Source organism: Balaenoptera musculus, chromosome 14 (assembly GCF_009873245.2).
Source record: "Balaenoptera musculus isolate JJ_BM4_2016_0621 chromosome 14, mBalMus1.pri.v3, whole genome shotgun sequence".
Taxonomy (NCBI): Eukaryota; Metazoa; Chordata; class Mammalia; order Artiodactyla; family Balaenopteridae; genus Balaenoptera; species Balaenoptera musculus.
In genome coordinates, this window is record NC_045798.1 from 18,577,559 (window position 1) to 18,594,012 (window position 16,454).

Below are 16,454 nucleotides of genomic sequence, written 5' to 3' on the forward strand. Positions count from 1 at the left end.
GGAGCAGCCTGACTGTCCCTATGAGACAGGGCACCCAGGAGGCCCCCGGCAGAAACGCACCTCGCTGGGCACTAACGCTTAGGGTGTTGGAAGGCTCTGACGACGCTGGGAAGCGGGTACAGTACAGGGATGCGGCAAGAGGTCACAGAGGGGGCTTCTGTCTTCCTCCTTCCCTCTCGAACCAAGACTTGAAGGAAAAAAGCCCTGGACGCCAACAGGGGCTGGCCTGGGAAGGAGGCATTTTATTTCTTCTCTGTGCTTTTCTGTAATTGCCGGTGGCCAGCTACACCTGAGTATTGCTTTAGGGTGGGGGAGAGGCACAGGCTCGCATTCCTCCCAGGGTGCTGCCTTTGATGTCTGCTTCAAAGCGTCCTCCACTGCCCTTGGCCTTGAGCAGCCTGAGGCTCCCCGGCTCCCCAGGTCATAGGGCAGCGGCTGCTCCTGGGCAGAGCACAGAGGGTGGTCGGCAGCCTTTTGAGAAGGAATCACGGTCAGATCCCAGCTCTGCCACACACTGGCTGTGTGGCCCTAGGCAGGCCGCTGCCCTCTCTGAGCCTCGGTTTTCTCTTGTGTAAAATGGGGATGATACTGCTGTTGCTGACCTTCGAGAGTCTTTGTGAGCACTGGAAAGGGTGCCTGCCTTCAGTGGGTGCCAAGGTTGTTGGTGATGAATTCACTAAAGCCCCTTCACTGCCTTCAGGCCCCCAGCTGCCTTGCCTTTCTCTGTAAAACCCTCCTGTGAGCCCCCCATCTGCGTGAAGTCTTAGCTGCTCAGGGTGGCATTCAGGCCACCTGGACTTGACCTCCCTCTGCAGCCCCCCCTCCCCACAGGCCCCTGGACGCCTGCATGGTGTCCCCGGGCCTCCTGTACACGCTGACTGCCCCCCTCTGTTAAGTGCCACCTCTGGGCCCGGCATCGCCCCAAACACCCGGGCCTCGCCCCTCTGCCAGCCCCGTGGAGGCCCCGGGAGGTGGGCCCTGGGTTCCAGAAGAGGAGGGTAGGCATTCAAGGGACAGGACATCCGTGAGGGTTGCAGACGAAAATCCCTGCTTGGTTTACTGACTGCTGGCAGACAGATGGGCTGCCAAGGAGCCAGAGCCCAGGTAGGGCAGGGACGGAGGTGGGCGGGGAAGGCGTGCCCTGCCCTGAGGTGTTCTCTTCTGTTTTTTTAAAATATTTTTTGGCCGCGCGTGGCATGTGGGATCTTACTTCCCTGACCAGGCACTGAACCCGCGCCCCCTCTGCATTAGAAGTGCAGAGTCTTAACCACTGGACCCCCAGGGAAGTCCCCACAGGTGTTCTCTTTTGAAACAGTGTTCAGACACCAGCAGGACACACCACACACCTGGTGGGCAGGTTGTGGCTCGGGGGCTGCCAGTTCGAGACCTCTGGTGGCAGAGAAACAATTTGTGAGCCAGGATTTGAGCCCCGGGCATCTGTGCCCCAGGCCCCTGCTCTCAATCACTGGGCACCGTGGACACCATGGCTGGACCGGTTCTCTCAGGTTGATGCCGATGGCCTGGACACCCTGCTCGTCTAGTCTGTGTCCGTCTGTCTCCCCCGCCCCACACCCCGAGGAGAAGTGCCCCATCTCTGGGTCCCCCCCAGTACCTGATCTGGAAGGGTGAACCTGGGGCGGGGTGGAATTGTCCATGCAATGCCCAGCACGCAGTAGGTGCCTGAATTATGTGCCGAGAGGATGAAGAAGAGGTGTTGCTTACACCCCCTGGTCTGCTGGCTCTGACCCTCCTGGTCTCAGCCGAGACACGCCCCCCCGCCCCCATCCGGGCCGCCTTCCCTGCCTGCCCCCCAGCACTCCCCTGCTGTAGCTGTTGGCTTGTCTCCTGGGCTGGATTTGGAGTTGTTTGAGGGCAGGCTTTGCTCCTTCTCAGCACCCTGATGCCTAAAAGAATGTGTGGAACCATGGCAGGTGCCCGGGGAGCATTGCATGAATGACGGTGCAGGGTCTAGCGAATCTCCCCGCATGAACTGAGCTGCCCCGGCCCCCTGCCCACCCGCCGTGGCCCCTGTGAAAGCCTCGTCGGGAATGTGAAAGGCTGCCTGGCTGGCTGGCGGTGCAGGCGAGCCGTCGCTGCCATTAAATTGACGTTATGGGCCCTTTACAGGTGTGTTAAATAGACGCAGTTATTAACGAGTACATTAAGCCAATTAAAAGCAGCCCTTTGAGTGGGATTTAATGTTGCTCCAGGGAGACAGGAGAGCGGGCCTCGGTGGCACCCTGCCTTCCGGAAGCGGGAGGGGGAGCATGGGTGGAGGGGTGAGAGCGGGCAGAGGAGAGCGGCTCGGGTTCCGACTGGAGGCCATGGCCTTTTGACGCCCAGCTCAGCCACTTGCCGGGGGTGACCTGGGGCAGCCGCGGGACGTGAGCCTCGGTTTCCCATCTGTAAGGGGCTGAAGGGGTGGGCGCCTCAGGCGTTGCCGAAGTCAGCGTGATACTCTGTACGGGCGGGCACGTGGTACCTGCCCATCAGGGGGCAGGTGGAGGTGGGAGGGGTGGCCAGGGCAGGACGCCAGCCCAGGATTCCTGCTCCCACGCCCTGGGCTTCTCCGTGCTGCCCCGGTGGCAGCCCCAGGTGCTCCCAGGCACCTACCACCCAGACGCCAGTCCCTGTGCGGCTGAGTGCAGCTTCCTGCTGGGCCACTGGACGTCCCCACCAACCCCGGCCCCGGCGAAGTTGTCCCCTTGGTGGACCTCAGACTTTCTGACTGTAAAATGGAGCTATTGGTAACTGTAGCTTTCCTAGAGGAGGGGTGGGAGAATGAAAAGTGTGCCGGGCACCGGAGCACAGCAGGTGTTTGGTGAATATGCCATTTCCTTCTCATGCTGTCACAGATTTTGCCTATCACCTCCTCCCTAAGGCTCAGGAAGTGGACATGATCTGTGTTGAAACGGGGCTGGGGTGGGGTGTCCAGGACAGGAGGGGTGGGCCCCAGCCCACCGGGAGGAGCAGCCTGTATCTGCATTCCCCTTCGCTGCCGACACTCTGCCCTTGGAGGTGGCAGCCTTCTGAATGCTCAATTAATGTGACACTAATTAGCTGGTGGCACCGGCAGAATCCCTAATGAGGCTGCCCCGGAGGGGGGGCAGGGGAAGGCGCTGGGCCGGGGCAGACGCAGCTGTTCTCGGGCCTCTGCTGGGAGGGAGGCAGGGAGGGGCAGGGCGGCGGCCAGCCACCCCGACCTGCCCCCAGCCCACTGCCCCGGTGGCAGCCCCAGGGCCTTGGAGGTCAGGCCTGGGTGTCACTCCAGGTGCCCCAGCTACCAGCTGGGGGACCTCAGGGGGCAGTGACCCCAGCTCACTGGCCTCCATTCCTCCTAAAGGGACGGAGTGAAGATTAAATGAGAGGATGCGTGTCAGAAGGCCTGGTACGTAGTGGTGCTCAGAGAAGGCTGGCTGCCTGCCTTCTAGCTCTTTCTGTGCCAGAGCAGGCAGTACAAGGTAGTGGTGGTCATTGGGCGCCGCACAAAGGGTCCTCTCATTCTCTAAGCATGTTGTGTGTACACATGTCCAAGCTCACACACATGCTCAGATGTCTAGGGTCACACATGTGAGCCACGTGTGCCCAGATATTCAGGGATGTCCTGCACATGCAGAGGCTGGCAGGTGCTCGCAGGCACACGTACCCGTGTCTACATCCTCCTTCCCCACCTCTGGGGCCCCAGCTGGAGCCCTGCGGTGGCCAAGGTGTCCCTCCCTGTAGGCAGGTCTGGGAGTACTTCAGTCCCTCCCCAGTCTGACTTTCCTGCACCTCAGTTTCCCTGACCTGCTCCCTGACTGGGCTCGGTCTTTGGGAGCCCACTCCTCACTCTCTCCCAGGACCCAGCAATGCCCATCCCCTGCCCTGGGCTTTGCCTGTGTTCCCATCTCACCCTGCTGCATTAGCCGTGATGCATGTGGGATCTTAGTTCCCCGACCAGGGATTGAACCTGCGCCCCCTGCAGTGGAAGCTCAGAGTCTTAACCACCGGACCACCAGGGAAGTCCCTGTCCCTCTGTCTTCGTGGCGGCTGTCTTTGCCCTTTGGAACTGCTGCCTCATCTTTCCCTCCTTTTGGCCATTTTCCTACTCCTGTCTGTCTCCATCCACATCCATGCTGGTCTGACCCCCCATCCCTTCCCTCCCCCCTCCAGTCTCTGTCTCCAATCCTTAGTCTCACCCCCTCCCACCCACTACTGGCTCCCTGCCCCTCCCTGTTGCTGTCTTTCTGCCACCACATCGTGGCTCTCTATTCTGGATACTGGTCCGTTGTAAGTGCTGAAGACTTCCTCTCTCAATTTGGGGGCTCATCTTGACTTTTTTTTTGGTGTATTTTGCTGAGTTTTAAATTTTACCGTGGTCCAACCTGTCTCTTCACTTGTGCTTTTTTTCCCTCTCAGTTTGCAAATCCTTCCTATCCTGAGGATGATGTTCTCTGTCATTTTCTTCAAAGAAGAAATCTATCTGTTTTCCATGGTTTTTTGGTCTGCCTAGAATTCCTGTTGATGTATGGTGTTGGGTAAGGCTCCAATGTCATTTACTCCATATGGATAACCAGTTGTCCCAGCACTGCATATTCATCCCCAGTGATCTGCAAGACCCACTTCATCCTAGATGGAGCTGGATAGTGCGTGGATCCATTTCTAGATGCTCTGCTCCATCCCCTGGTCCCCTCTTTCCCTTTGTTAGTCCCATGGTTTCAGCCTTAAGCCATGGCAGTACTGGCCCTTATACTTTTTTTTTTTTTTTAATTATTATTTATTTGGCTGAGTTGGGTCTTAGTTGCGGCACACGGGATCTTTCGTTGCGGCGTGTGGGCTCAGTGGTTGTGGTGCGTGGGCTTAGTTGTTCGGCGGCATGTGGGATCTTAGTTGCCCCGCCAGGGATCGTCCCCTGCGTTGGAAGGCGGATTCTTAGCCACTGGACCACCAAGGAAGTCCCTGGTCCTTATACTTCTTTGTCAAAAGCACCTTGGCCATTCTTGGCCCTTGGTTCTTTCCTTATCAACTTCCACATCAGGTTTTCAAGTTATACACAGGATGGCCAGGATGTAGGGATTGGATTGAAGTTTTTCCATATTGAATCTCTCTCCATGCACAGGACATATGTCTAAGTTTGTTCTGGTCTTTAAAAACTGTCATTATATAAACTTAAATTTTTCTCCATAGAGGTTATTTACCTCTTTTATCAATTTATTTTAGGTTCCTTAATAAATTGTAATAGTATCATAACTTAGATAAAATGGACAATTCCTACATAGACACAAACTACCAAAACTGACTTAAGAAGAAATAGAAAATCTGAATAGACCTATAACAAATAAAGAGATTAAACTAGTGATCAAAACATTTACCCACAAAGAAAAGCCCAGGCCTAGAAGGCTTCACTGTTGAATTCTATAGAACATTTAAAGAAGAATTAATGCCAATTATTCCACAAACTCTTCTAAAAAAGAGACTAGGAGGGAACACTTGCAAACTAATTCTGTGAGGCCAGTATTACCCTAATGTCAAAACCAGACAAAGACACCACAAAATAACTATAGACTAATACGAATATGTACTTGGTCCTCCATATCCACAGGTTATGTATGCATCCATGGATTCAACCGAGGACCAAAAATTCCAAAAAGCAAAACTTGAATTTGCTGTGCACCAGCAACTATTTTCATAGCATTTACATCATATTTACAACTATCTACATATCATTTACATTATATTTACAACTATTTACATAGTATTTACATTGTACTAGGTATAAGTAATCTAGAGATGATCTAAAGTATATGCAGGGGAATTCCCTGGTGGTCCAGTGGTTAGGACCCCATGCTTTCACTGCCGAGGGCCAGGGTTCAATCCCTGGTCGGGGAACTAAGATCCCACAGGCCACGCAGTGCAGCCAAAAAAAGAAAAAAGTATATGCATAGATTATACTCAAATACTATGTCATTTTATGTATCAATATAAGAGATGTGAACATCTGTGGATTTTTGTATCCATCTCCGGGGGGCGGGGGGGAGTCTTGGAGCCAATCTCCCAGGGATACCATGACTGTACATGCAAAACTCAACGAAATACTAGCAAACTTAATCCAGTAATATATAAAAGGCATTATATACCATGACCAAGTGGGACTTATCCCAGGAATGCAAAGTTGGCTTAACATCCAAAACTCAATTAATGTAATACACCATATAGATAGAATAAAGGACAACTACCACATGATCATCTCAGTGGATGCAAAAAAGCATCTGATGTAATCTAAGGTACCTTCATGATAAAATATTCAACAAACTAGGAAAGAAGGGAACTTCCTCAACCTGAGAAAGAGTATTTAGGAAAAATCCACAGATTATGTCACATTTAATGGTAAAAGACCGAATGCCTTCCCTCAAAAATCAGGAATAAGATTGCCACTTCTATTCAACATTGTACTAAAGATTCTAGCCAGGGCGATTAGACAAGAAAAAGATAAAAGTCATTCACATAAAAAGCAAGAAGTAAAACTATCTCTTTTCATAGATGACATAATCTTGCACATAGAAAATCATGTGAGGGCTTACCTGGTGGCTCAGTGGTTAAGAATCCGCCTGCCAATGCAGGGGAAACGGGTTCACGCCCTGGTCCAGGAAGATCCCACATGCCGCGGAGCAACTAAGCCTGTGTGCCACAACTACTAAGCCTGTGCTCTAGAGCCTGCAAGCCACAACTACTGAGCCCACGTGCCACAACTACTGAGCCCACGTGCCACAACTACTGAAGCCCACGCGCCTACAGTCCGTGCTCTGCAGCAAGAGAAGTCACTGCAACGAGAAGCCCGTGCACCGCAACGAAGACCTGATGCAGCCAAAAATAAATAAATAGATAAATAAGTTTATAAAAAAAAGAAAATCCTATGAAATTCACTAAGAAAACTATTAGAATAAACAAGTTCAGCAAGTTTGCAGAATCAATATACAGAAATCAACTGTATTTCTATACATGCACAATGAACGGTCCAAAACAAAATTAAGAAAATGACTGCATATACAAGAGCATCAAAAAATAAAACTTAGAAGTAAATTTAACAAAAGAGCAAAAGTTATAATCTGAAAAAAATTTTTTTGAAAGAAATTAAAGAAGATTTAAATAAATGGAAAGACATCAGACATTCATGGATTAGAAGACTTAATATCAAGATGATAATATTCCCTAAACTGGTGTACAGATCCAACACAGTCCCTATCAAAATCCCAGATGGCTTCTCTGCAGAAATTCACAAGCTGATCCTAAAATTCATGGGACCCAGAAGACCCAATACAATCTTGAAAAACAACAAAGTTGGAGGATTCACAATTTCTGATTTCATGACTTACTACAAAGCTACAGTAATCACGACAGTGTGGTACTGGGATAAGGAAAAACACGTAGATCCAAAGAATTGAGAATCCAGAAATAAGCCCTCACATTTATGGTAAACTGATTTTTGCTGAGGGAGCCAAACGATTCAATAGGGAAAGATTGGTTTCTTCAACAAATGGTGCTGGAACAAGATATCCACATGCAAAAGAATGAAGTTGGACCTTTCTTCACACCATACACAAAAGTTAACTCAAAATGGATCACAGACCTAAAAGTAAGAGCTAAAATTAGAAAACTCTTAGGCAAAAACATAGGAGTAAATTTTCCTCCTTAACGTAGGGTTAAGCAAAGCCTTTTTAGATACAACACCAAAAGCACAAGTGACAAAAGAAATTTTTACTTCATCAAAGTTAAAACCTTTTGTACTTCAAAGGACACCATGAAGAAAGTGAAAAAGGCAACCCTAGAATGGGAGAAAATATTTGTGAATCACGAATCTGATAAGGAACTTGTATCTAGAATATATAAAGAACGTTTACAACTTAATAAAAAGACAGCCCAATTTAAAAATGGGCAAAAGAGCAGAACAGACATTTCTTCAAAGAAGATATACAAAGGCCTGTATGCACATAAAAAGATGCTCAACATCCTTAGCCATTAGGGAAATGCAAATCAAAACTACAGTGATACCACTTCATATGCACTAGGATGGCTGGAATCAAAAAGATGACAAGTTTTGGTAAGATGTGGAGACAATGGAACCCTCATACACTGCTGGTGGGAATGTCAAATGGCGCAACTGCTTTGGAAACCAATTTGGCAGGTCCTCAAAAAAGTAAGCATACAATTACCATGTGACCCAGCAATTCCACTCCTAGGTGCATATGCAAGGGAAATGAAAACATACGCCCACACTGAAAATTATATACAAATGTTCATAGCATTATTCATAGTTGCCAAAAATGTGGAGATGACCCAAATGTCCATCAGTTGATACGCAGATAAACAAAACATGGCATATCCACACAATGGAATATTATTCGGCACTAATAAGGATGAAGTACTGCTGCATGCTACAACATGGATGAACCTTGAAAACATTAAATTAAAAAAGCCATACATAAAAGGTCACATATGATTGCATTTATATGAAATATCCAAAGTCGGTAAATCTAGAGCGACAGATAGTAGTTTAGTGGTTGCCTAGGGCTGTGAGGGGGCTGAGGGGTAGCTGGGCAGTGACTGCTATTGGCTATGGGGTTTCTTTTCGGGGTGTGGAGAAAATGGTCTGGAAGTTGATAATTGGTGATGGTTGGACAACTGTGAATTTATGCTAAAAAGTATTCACTAGTATACTTTTTTTTTTAAAGCAAGTTTTTTTAAATTTTTATTTATTTATTTATGGCTGTGTTGGGTCTTCGTTACTGTGCGAGGGCTTTCTCTAGTTGCGGCAAGCGGGGGCCACTCTTCATCGCGGTGCGCGGGCCTCTCACTATCGTGGCCTCTCTTGTTGCGGAGCATAGGCTCCAGACGCGCAGGCTCAGTAGTTGTGGCTCACGGGCCCAGCTGCTCCGCGGCATGTGGGATCCTCCCAGACCAGGGCTCGAACCCGTGTCCCCTGCACTGGCAGGCAGATTCTCAACCACTGCGCCACCAGGGAAGCCCCACTAGTATATTTTTAATGGGTGATTTGTAGAGTCCCTGTTACCATACACGTAAAACTGTCCCCACCCCCAACTGTAATAGTATCTTTTTGTAATACATATTTCCCAACTCTTTGTTATAGATACAGAGCTGGCAAACTACCACCTGCAGGCCAAATGGGGTGTGCAACCTGCTTTTGTAAATAAAATTTTATTGGAACCCAGCCATGCACACTCATTTCTGTGTCTGTGGCAGTTTTCGCACCACAGTGCCTCAGAGCTGAGTAGTTACAATAGACACTGTATGGCCTGCAAGGCCGAAAATATCGGCTCTTTACAGAAGTTTGCCCACTTCTGCTGTAGAGGAATGAAATTGCATTTGTATGTTGATATTCTTTTTTTTTTCTATTATTCTGCTTTTATTTTTTAAAAACTTTGTTGAAATGTAGTTGATTTACAATGTTGTGTTAGTTTCAGGTGTACAGCAAAGTGATTCAGTTATGTGTGTGTGTATATATACATGTATATTCTCTTTTAGATCCTTTTCTATTATGTTATTACAAGATATTGAGTATAGTTCCCTGTGCTATACAGTAGCTCCTTGTTGGTTATCTACTTTATGTATTGTATGTTGATGTTCTGTCTGCAAATCTTGCTGAATTCTTGTTCTCTTGAGGTTTCTATGCAGACAGTCTGACTTCTTTCTAATCCTTAAAACTTGTTATTTATTATCCCCTGTCTTACTGAGATGGCCAGGACCTCTGTACAGTGTGGGAAGGCAGTGATTTGGGTCTCTGTCCTCCTCTGATTTTATCAACCCTTGGGTTGGTTTGTGGTGGATTGTGGTTGTATCCTCCATAATAGAAGAAGGAAGTTGCCTGCCGTCCTAGTTTGCTAAGAGCTTATTTTTATTCATTCAATCATAAAAGGAGGCTAACTCCATCCGGGCCTGTCCTGGCCGTCACCTCTGAGCGTCTCTCCACTCCGGGGCTCGGTTCCGAGGCGGGGGTGGCCCTGGACCATCCCTCCATCCCCGGGGCTGTGCTCAGCAACAGCTCTGTAATTGAATCTGCTGTGCGGCCAGCGGCGGGTTTTTAATTTTATTGGAATTTTAAATTGCTTTGTTTCTTCCTTATTTTATTAGTGTTAGTGGAAGCAGCTGCACCTGCAGGAATGCTTGTGGGGCTACGGCCCGCAGGGGCAATGGCGCCAGCCTTTGGGATTGGGGGTGTTGGGCAGGAGTCAGGTGAGGAGGGGTGGGCGTTGGGGAGAAGCTCCATCTGTGAAGATGCGAGGGATGGGCTGGGGAACCTCTTATCCCTTTGTGGGTATGGGTGTGGGGAAAGGGGTCCTGCCCTCTGGGGGAGATGGGGGCAGGTAAAGGGTTTGAGTCTGCTGCCAGGCCCTGGGGATTCTCTCCTTTTCTTCTTATTCCCACGTCACAGCGGAGGAAACGAAGGCCTAGAGAGGGCCAGTCCCTCATTTGCCCAAGACCACACATACATCCCATTCAGGGCACAGCCAGGATTTGACCCCCCAGGCCATCTGGTCTCCAAGCCTGTGCCCTGCGGGCTCCTGGGGAGGCGGGCAGGGCAGCCACTCAATCCTCATCTTCAGAGGACCAGCCTGAGGCACAGAGAGGCTGCGTCCCTCACCTGGGGTCCGGCAGAGCGAGGCTGGACGCTCACACCAGGCTCCTGGGGCAGCTGCCACGGCCCCTCCCTCCCTGGATGACAGGTCCCTGAGTCTACCCCTGCACCAGCTGAGCCCCCATGGTGCCTCTCTGCCTGGCCCGTACTTTTAGCGGTGTGTGACTCAAAGTTTATGTATCAAAACCATGATGAGAAAGTCAAATGTTTATTAGGGGCACGGTCCTGAGCAGCTGAGAAGAACAGGCTTCTGTCCCAGGGGTGGGTGGGTCCTGTTTGGGACCCAGGGACTCTACCCAGCTGGGAGTAGCCCAAGATCTTAGGCCTGAGGTAGGGAAGGGGGATGGACTTTCCCTCCCGCCACATCTTTTTCCCTTTCTTTTTCTCCAGGTCACTTTCTCCGGTTAGCTGGAACAGGCTACAGCAGCCAGCCGCCTGGGCTCCTGGACACGTGGCTGCCCGCGCCCCTGGCTCCTCCACCTGCCTGACCTCAGGTCCTAGAGAGGTAAACTGCAGCCATTTCTGGTTCACTGGCTACGTTCTGGGCGCTTGTGGAGGTCAGTCCTCGTGCAGCCCAGTGTAGTCAGGCCGCCCTGATCCCATTTCACAGGACGAAGAGGGGGGAGGGCTCAGACCAGGCCACGTCTTCTCCCCACCGGGTTTTTGACATTATCATCACAGATGGTCAGAGCTGGATGGCTTCTTAAGTCCATCTGATCTGACCCCTTGCTTTACAGAAGGGAGAATGCGGGCCCCAGGAGGCCAATTGACTCATCCAAGGTCACGCTACATGTGGCCCAGTCAAGACCTTTCTCCCTTAGCGAGAAACAGCACAGCCCGAGGTCTGGTCACGAAGCTCAGGGCCAGCCCTTCCTGTCTCGGTTCTGCCTGGGGGCCACAGGAACAAGAGGGTCAGCCTAGGCCTGAATGCCCGGGAGTCTTGTCCAGGCCTTGACCAGGCAGCAGGGCACCCAATTCAGTTTGCTTATCTCCCTTCCTGCCGCCATCTCTCCTGTGCTCTTCAGTTACAGGCAGAGTCAGTGTCTTTTCCAATAAGTGCAAAGATGTCAAAGGGTCTGAGTGGGCAGGGGAAGCAGGACATCCTTGGTGGCCCTCCACATTCTCTAGTTCCGGCCTTGGAGCAGGAAGGAAGGACTGGCCCAGGTCATTGTGCCCAGCCCTTATCTCCAGCCAGTTGGCAGCAGAGGGCAAGGCAGGGGACAGTGGCAATCAGAGGTTAAAATGCACAGATCCTTTAAACCAGCAAGCCCATCCTGGAAGAATTTTTTGCACAGATAGATAGATATACGTACGTGTACGAAGCTGATGTTCATTACAGCACCGTTCAGAATAGCAAGAGACTAGAAACAACCTAAACGTCCATCAACAGGGAGATGGTTAAAACATTATATTCATCTGTACAATGGAATACGAGGGTACTCTTTCTGTCAGGTGAGGAATAATCTTCAAGACACATCGGTAAGAAGAAAGGCAAGGAGCTGAGAAGTATGTCGGGGTGCAAATGTTTACATAAAAGGTATTTACTGCCCCTCCTACGTGCATGCATTTTTCAGGAGGGTATTTAAGAAACTGCTAATGCTGGTTTCCTCTGGGAAGGAGAGTTATTTTTCACTGTAAATCCTTATGCCTTCTGAATTATGTGCCACGGACAATCTATTCAGTGGAGTATCTAATTTTATAAAAGAGAACGTGTTCTCCCTGGAGGCCATGTAAAGGAGGGAAGGGGGCTGTGCATGAAAAACATTTTTCCTTGAAACCGAAGGCCCTTCCAGATTATCTGTCATTGTTCTATTTTTGATGAGGCAGACATGCATTCTGTAAACCCCTATCTCTGAAAGAACACCATCAGAGGACCTTCAGTTCTGAGGATGTTGATATAACATCGTAGGTCCCCCTTGTCTTTCTGGAAATACCCTCCAGAGGCAAGTAATCAAAATTGAACCAGCACAGGACCTAATCAAAATATATAAGAAAAGGGAAGGAAAGGCAAAATATAAGTAATGGTTGGCAAAAAAACACTTCCCATCAGAAAAATGTGGCCACAGAAGAGATGAAGATTATGGCCAAATATTTCATTGTGAAGGAAACAATGTAGTAAGCAACTGTTTCCATAAAGCAGAAATGCAAAGAGTAGGAGGAAAAAACTTATCATAAAAGGAGAAATGGAATGAGCACAGGGAGAAAAAAAAGAAGTCATAGAAAACAGGATGAAAAGTGATCAAAATGAAAGGGAAATAGGGAGTCAGAAAGGCATAATTAGAAGAGGGTACATAGGGAAGATGGGCAAAAGACAGCCAATCTGTGCTTAACTAGAGTCCCCAAAAGAAGGAAAGTGAAATAATACAAGCCTTGCATCTGCCTGTCGAAAGGCACAGACTGTTCCAGGAGAAACAGACTCTGAAGGGTCAACCCCAAGACACAGGCTAGTAAAGTAATGGCATGAAAGATGTGGAAAGATCAAAATGAAATATAAAGGAGGAGGGCTCAGGCTTCAACTTCTCCATGGCAACATTCAACATCAGAAAAGAACAGAACAAGGTCTACAAAAATCCTCAAGGAAACAAAGTGACCCAGGAATTATTTTTTTGCTCATTCAAGTAGAAAGTCGACAGACCATCCTGAATGTGCGGGAATTCCAGGAGTGTTGTTCACAGGAGGCCTTAAGCCACAGACTAGAGGGCAACTTCAGATGGTGGAAAAATAAGGCAAAAGAACTGGTGATGAGCATGGACCCTGTTTATCTAGGAGACTGAGATGTATAGAACTGTGGGAGTGTGGTGATGTAACCAGAGGTTAACATCACAAGCCCTAGGAGTAAAATAATGGTATCACTAAGAAGAGAGGGGATGGGGAAAGAGGGGAACAGTAGTATAAGTACACAGGTGTCCTCATTTTTAATAGCTGGTATCAAAAGATACTTAAAGCTGATGTCAGTTAATAGAGGTTTAAAAGGATGAAGTGAACGCTGAGAAAGTGCTGTAGGGAGAAAAAGGAAATACACTAATTTCATCATTTTGTTCATTTTAGGGTAGATGGAATAGATGCTGTTACAAAGAGACAAAAAATTAGGGGATTATTTAATGCTACACCACTAGAACAAGAACACCAGCCTTCCCTATGATTAGTAGGTACACAAAGCAGAGAACTTAGATCACATAGGGAAAGACTTTTCAAAGCAATTAAAACAAAGCACAGCATGACTGAACTAATACCAGACATCTGTTATATCAATAAATGTAAATGGGCTAAACTCTATTAACATTTTTTTAAAAGGCATTCAGATTGGATCACAAAGCTTAATTCAACTCTATATTATATGAGTCACATCTAAACAAAGTAATTCAGAAAGGTTGAAATAAAAGGACTGGCAAAGGTTTCAAGAAAAATGTGAATTAAAAAAGCATCTTAATAGGCAGTTACCATCTTAATAGATAAGATTGAATCCAGGCCAAAAAGTATTAAATACAGCCAAGAAGGATGCAATTCACCATGGAGATTTAAGGTACTAATACCTGTGCATTAAATTCCATTGCATCTTGGATACACAAGACCTAACTAATGTAATTAACAGGGTAGATATAACTGGTTAACACCAAACTCTGAATCCCGGAAACAAAGCCACATCTTTTCAAATGCCCATAAAAAGTCACAAAACTCACAAAAATCACCAGAGATTATATCACAAAGAAAACTTCACTGAAGTCCAAAAAAGTAGAAATCATAGATAGCATTCTCAGATTATAATGCAATAGAACTAGAAATAACACAAAACACAAAGGCACCTACTACCTGGGTGGACAGATGGAACTCAAATGAGCCTGAAGCCAAAGAAGAAGAAATCAAAGCCAAAGTTATAAAGTTATCTAGAAAATACTGATAATAAAAATACATGCTAGAACCTACAGCATACAGCTAAAGCAGTGCTGAGAGAATTCACAGCCTTAATTTTCCTTTTTTTCTTGTTTAGCAGTATAAAGATTTAAGCCTCTCAAGAAATTTTTTAAAAAGGAAAGCAGGAGGAAGATTTTAATAAAGATAAATGCATAAATTAATAAATTAGGAACCAGAAAAGGGTAATTACTATAAATGGATCCTGAAGATGGTTCTTTGGGAAAGAGGGGTAGATAACCTCATTAGCTAACTAACCTAATCAAGAAAATGCGGAGGGGAGCACACACAAAATATACAATATAAGAAACAAGGGTAAAGTAATCATTTAAAAGAATTTATTTTGTGCAACCTCATGCAAATAAATTAAAAAACCTGGATAAAATGGGTACGTTTCTAGAGAAACATAATTTACCAAACTCATTCAAGAACAATTAGATCAATCATTACAGAAGAAATAGAGAACATTATCTCAGAGTTACCCAGCCCTCCATCTCCCAAATAAATACACTAGCCCAGACTGCTTCATGAAGGATCAAACAATCTTTAAAGAACAGATAATCCATTTCTACTTAAGCTGTTATAAAGCACAGAGGAAGAAGGAAAGCCTCCATTGTCTTTATGAAGCAAATGTAACACTGATAGCAAAACCCAACAAAAACTGTTCCAAAAAAAGAAAACTAAAGACTATTCTCACTGATGAAATTGAGGCAAAACTCCTAAACAAAATATAAAATCCAATTCTATGGTATGTTATAATGTAATGTTTATCATGACCAAGTGGGAACCAACCAGGAATGCAAGGATGGTTCAATATAAAGAAATCTGTATCATTATTCATATTAACAGAACAAAGAAAAAACCCATATGATCAGTTTCACAGACATTGAAAAGTCATTTGGTAAAGTTCAGATTCCATTCTTGATTTTTAAAATTCTCAACTAAATAGGAATAGATGGACACTTATTTAACCTGATAAAATATCTGCCCCTAAACCAGCATTCTGTGTAATGAGGAAATCCTAGAAGCTTCTCAAGGGCAAAGACAAAGCAAGAATGTCTACTGTCACCACTATTATTTTTCACTGTTCCAGGGATAGTAGACAACACTATTAAATAAGACAAAGAAATCAAGGTATAAGACTTGCAAGGGGCTTCCCTGGTGGTGCAGTGGTTAAGAATCTGCCTGCCAATGCAGGGGACACGGGTTCGAGCCCTGGTCCAGGAAGATCCCACATGCCGCGGAGCAACTAAGCCCGTGCGCCACAACTACTGAGCCTGCACTCTAGAGCCCGTGAGCCACAGCTGCTGAGCCCGCGTGCCACAACTACTGAAGCCCACATGCCTACAGCCCATGCTCCGCAATGGGAGAAGCCACCACAATGGGAAGCCCGCGTACCGCAACAAAGAGTAGCCCCCGCTCGCCGCAACTAGAGAGAGCCCACGTGCAGCAACGAAGACCCAAAGCAGCCAAAAATAAAAATAAATAAATTTATCAAAAAAAAAATTAACTTTCCAGAGGAAGGAAACTTTAAAAATGTGTAAGATCTAAATGAAGAAAATACTAAAACATTCCTGAGGGACACAAAAGAAAGTCTGAACAAACAGAAAGGTATAGATCATGTTATTGGAGGGAAAGACATCATCATACAAATGTCATTTCTTCCTAATTTATAAATTGCATGCAATCCCAGTAAAAACCCAAACAGGATTTTGTTCTTACCTAGATAAGTTGATTCTACAGTCCAGACAGAAAACTAATGGAACAGCCAAGGAATTTCTGCATAAGAGGATGGTGAATAACAAGCAAGAAGCACCAGCAAATATTAAAATGTTTTATACACATGCTTACAGCATGGATGAACCTTGAAAGCACTATGCAGAGGGAAAGAAGCCAGTCACAAAAGGCCACATAC

General features: G+C 46.8%; 1 protein-coding gene across 3 annotated transcripts in view; it reads right to left on the bottom strand.

The window, feature by feature from the left end:
- FAM222A (family with sequence similarity 222 member A) overlaps positions 1-16,454 on the bottom strand; it is a 55,294-nt gene that overhangs the window by 7,871 nt on the left and 30,969 nt on the right. The gene's annotated exons all lie outside the window — the stretch shown is intronic.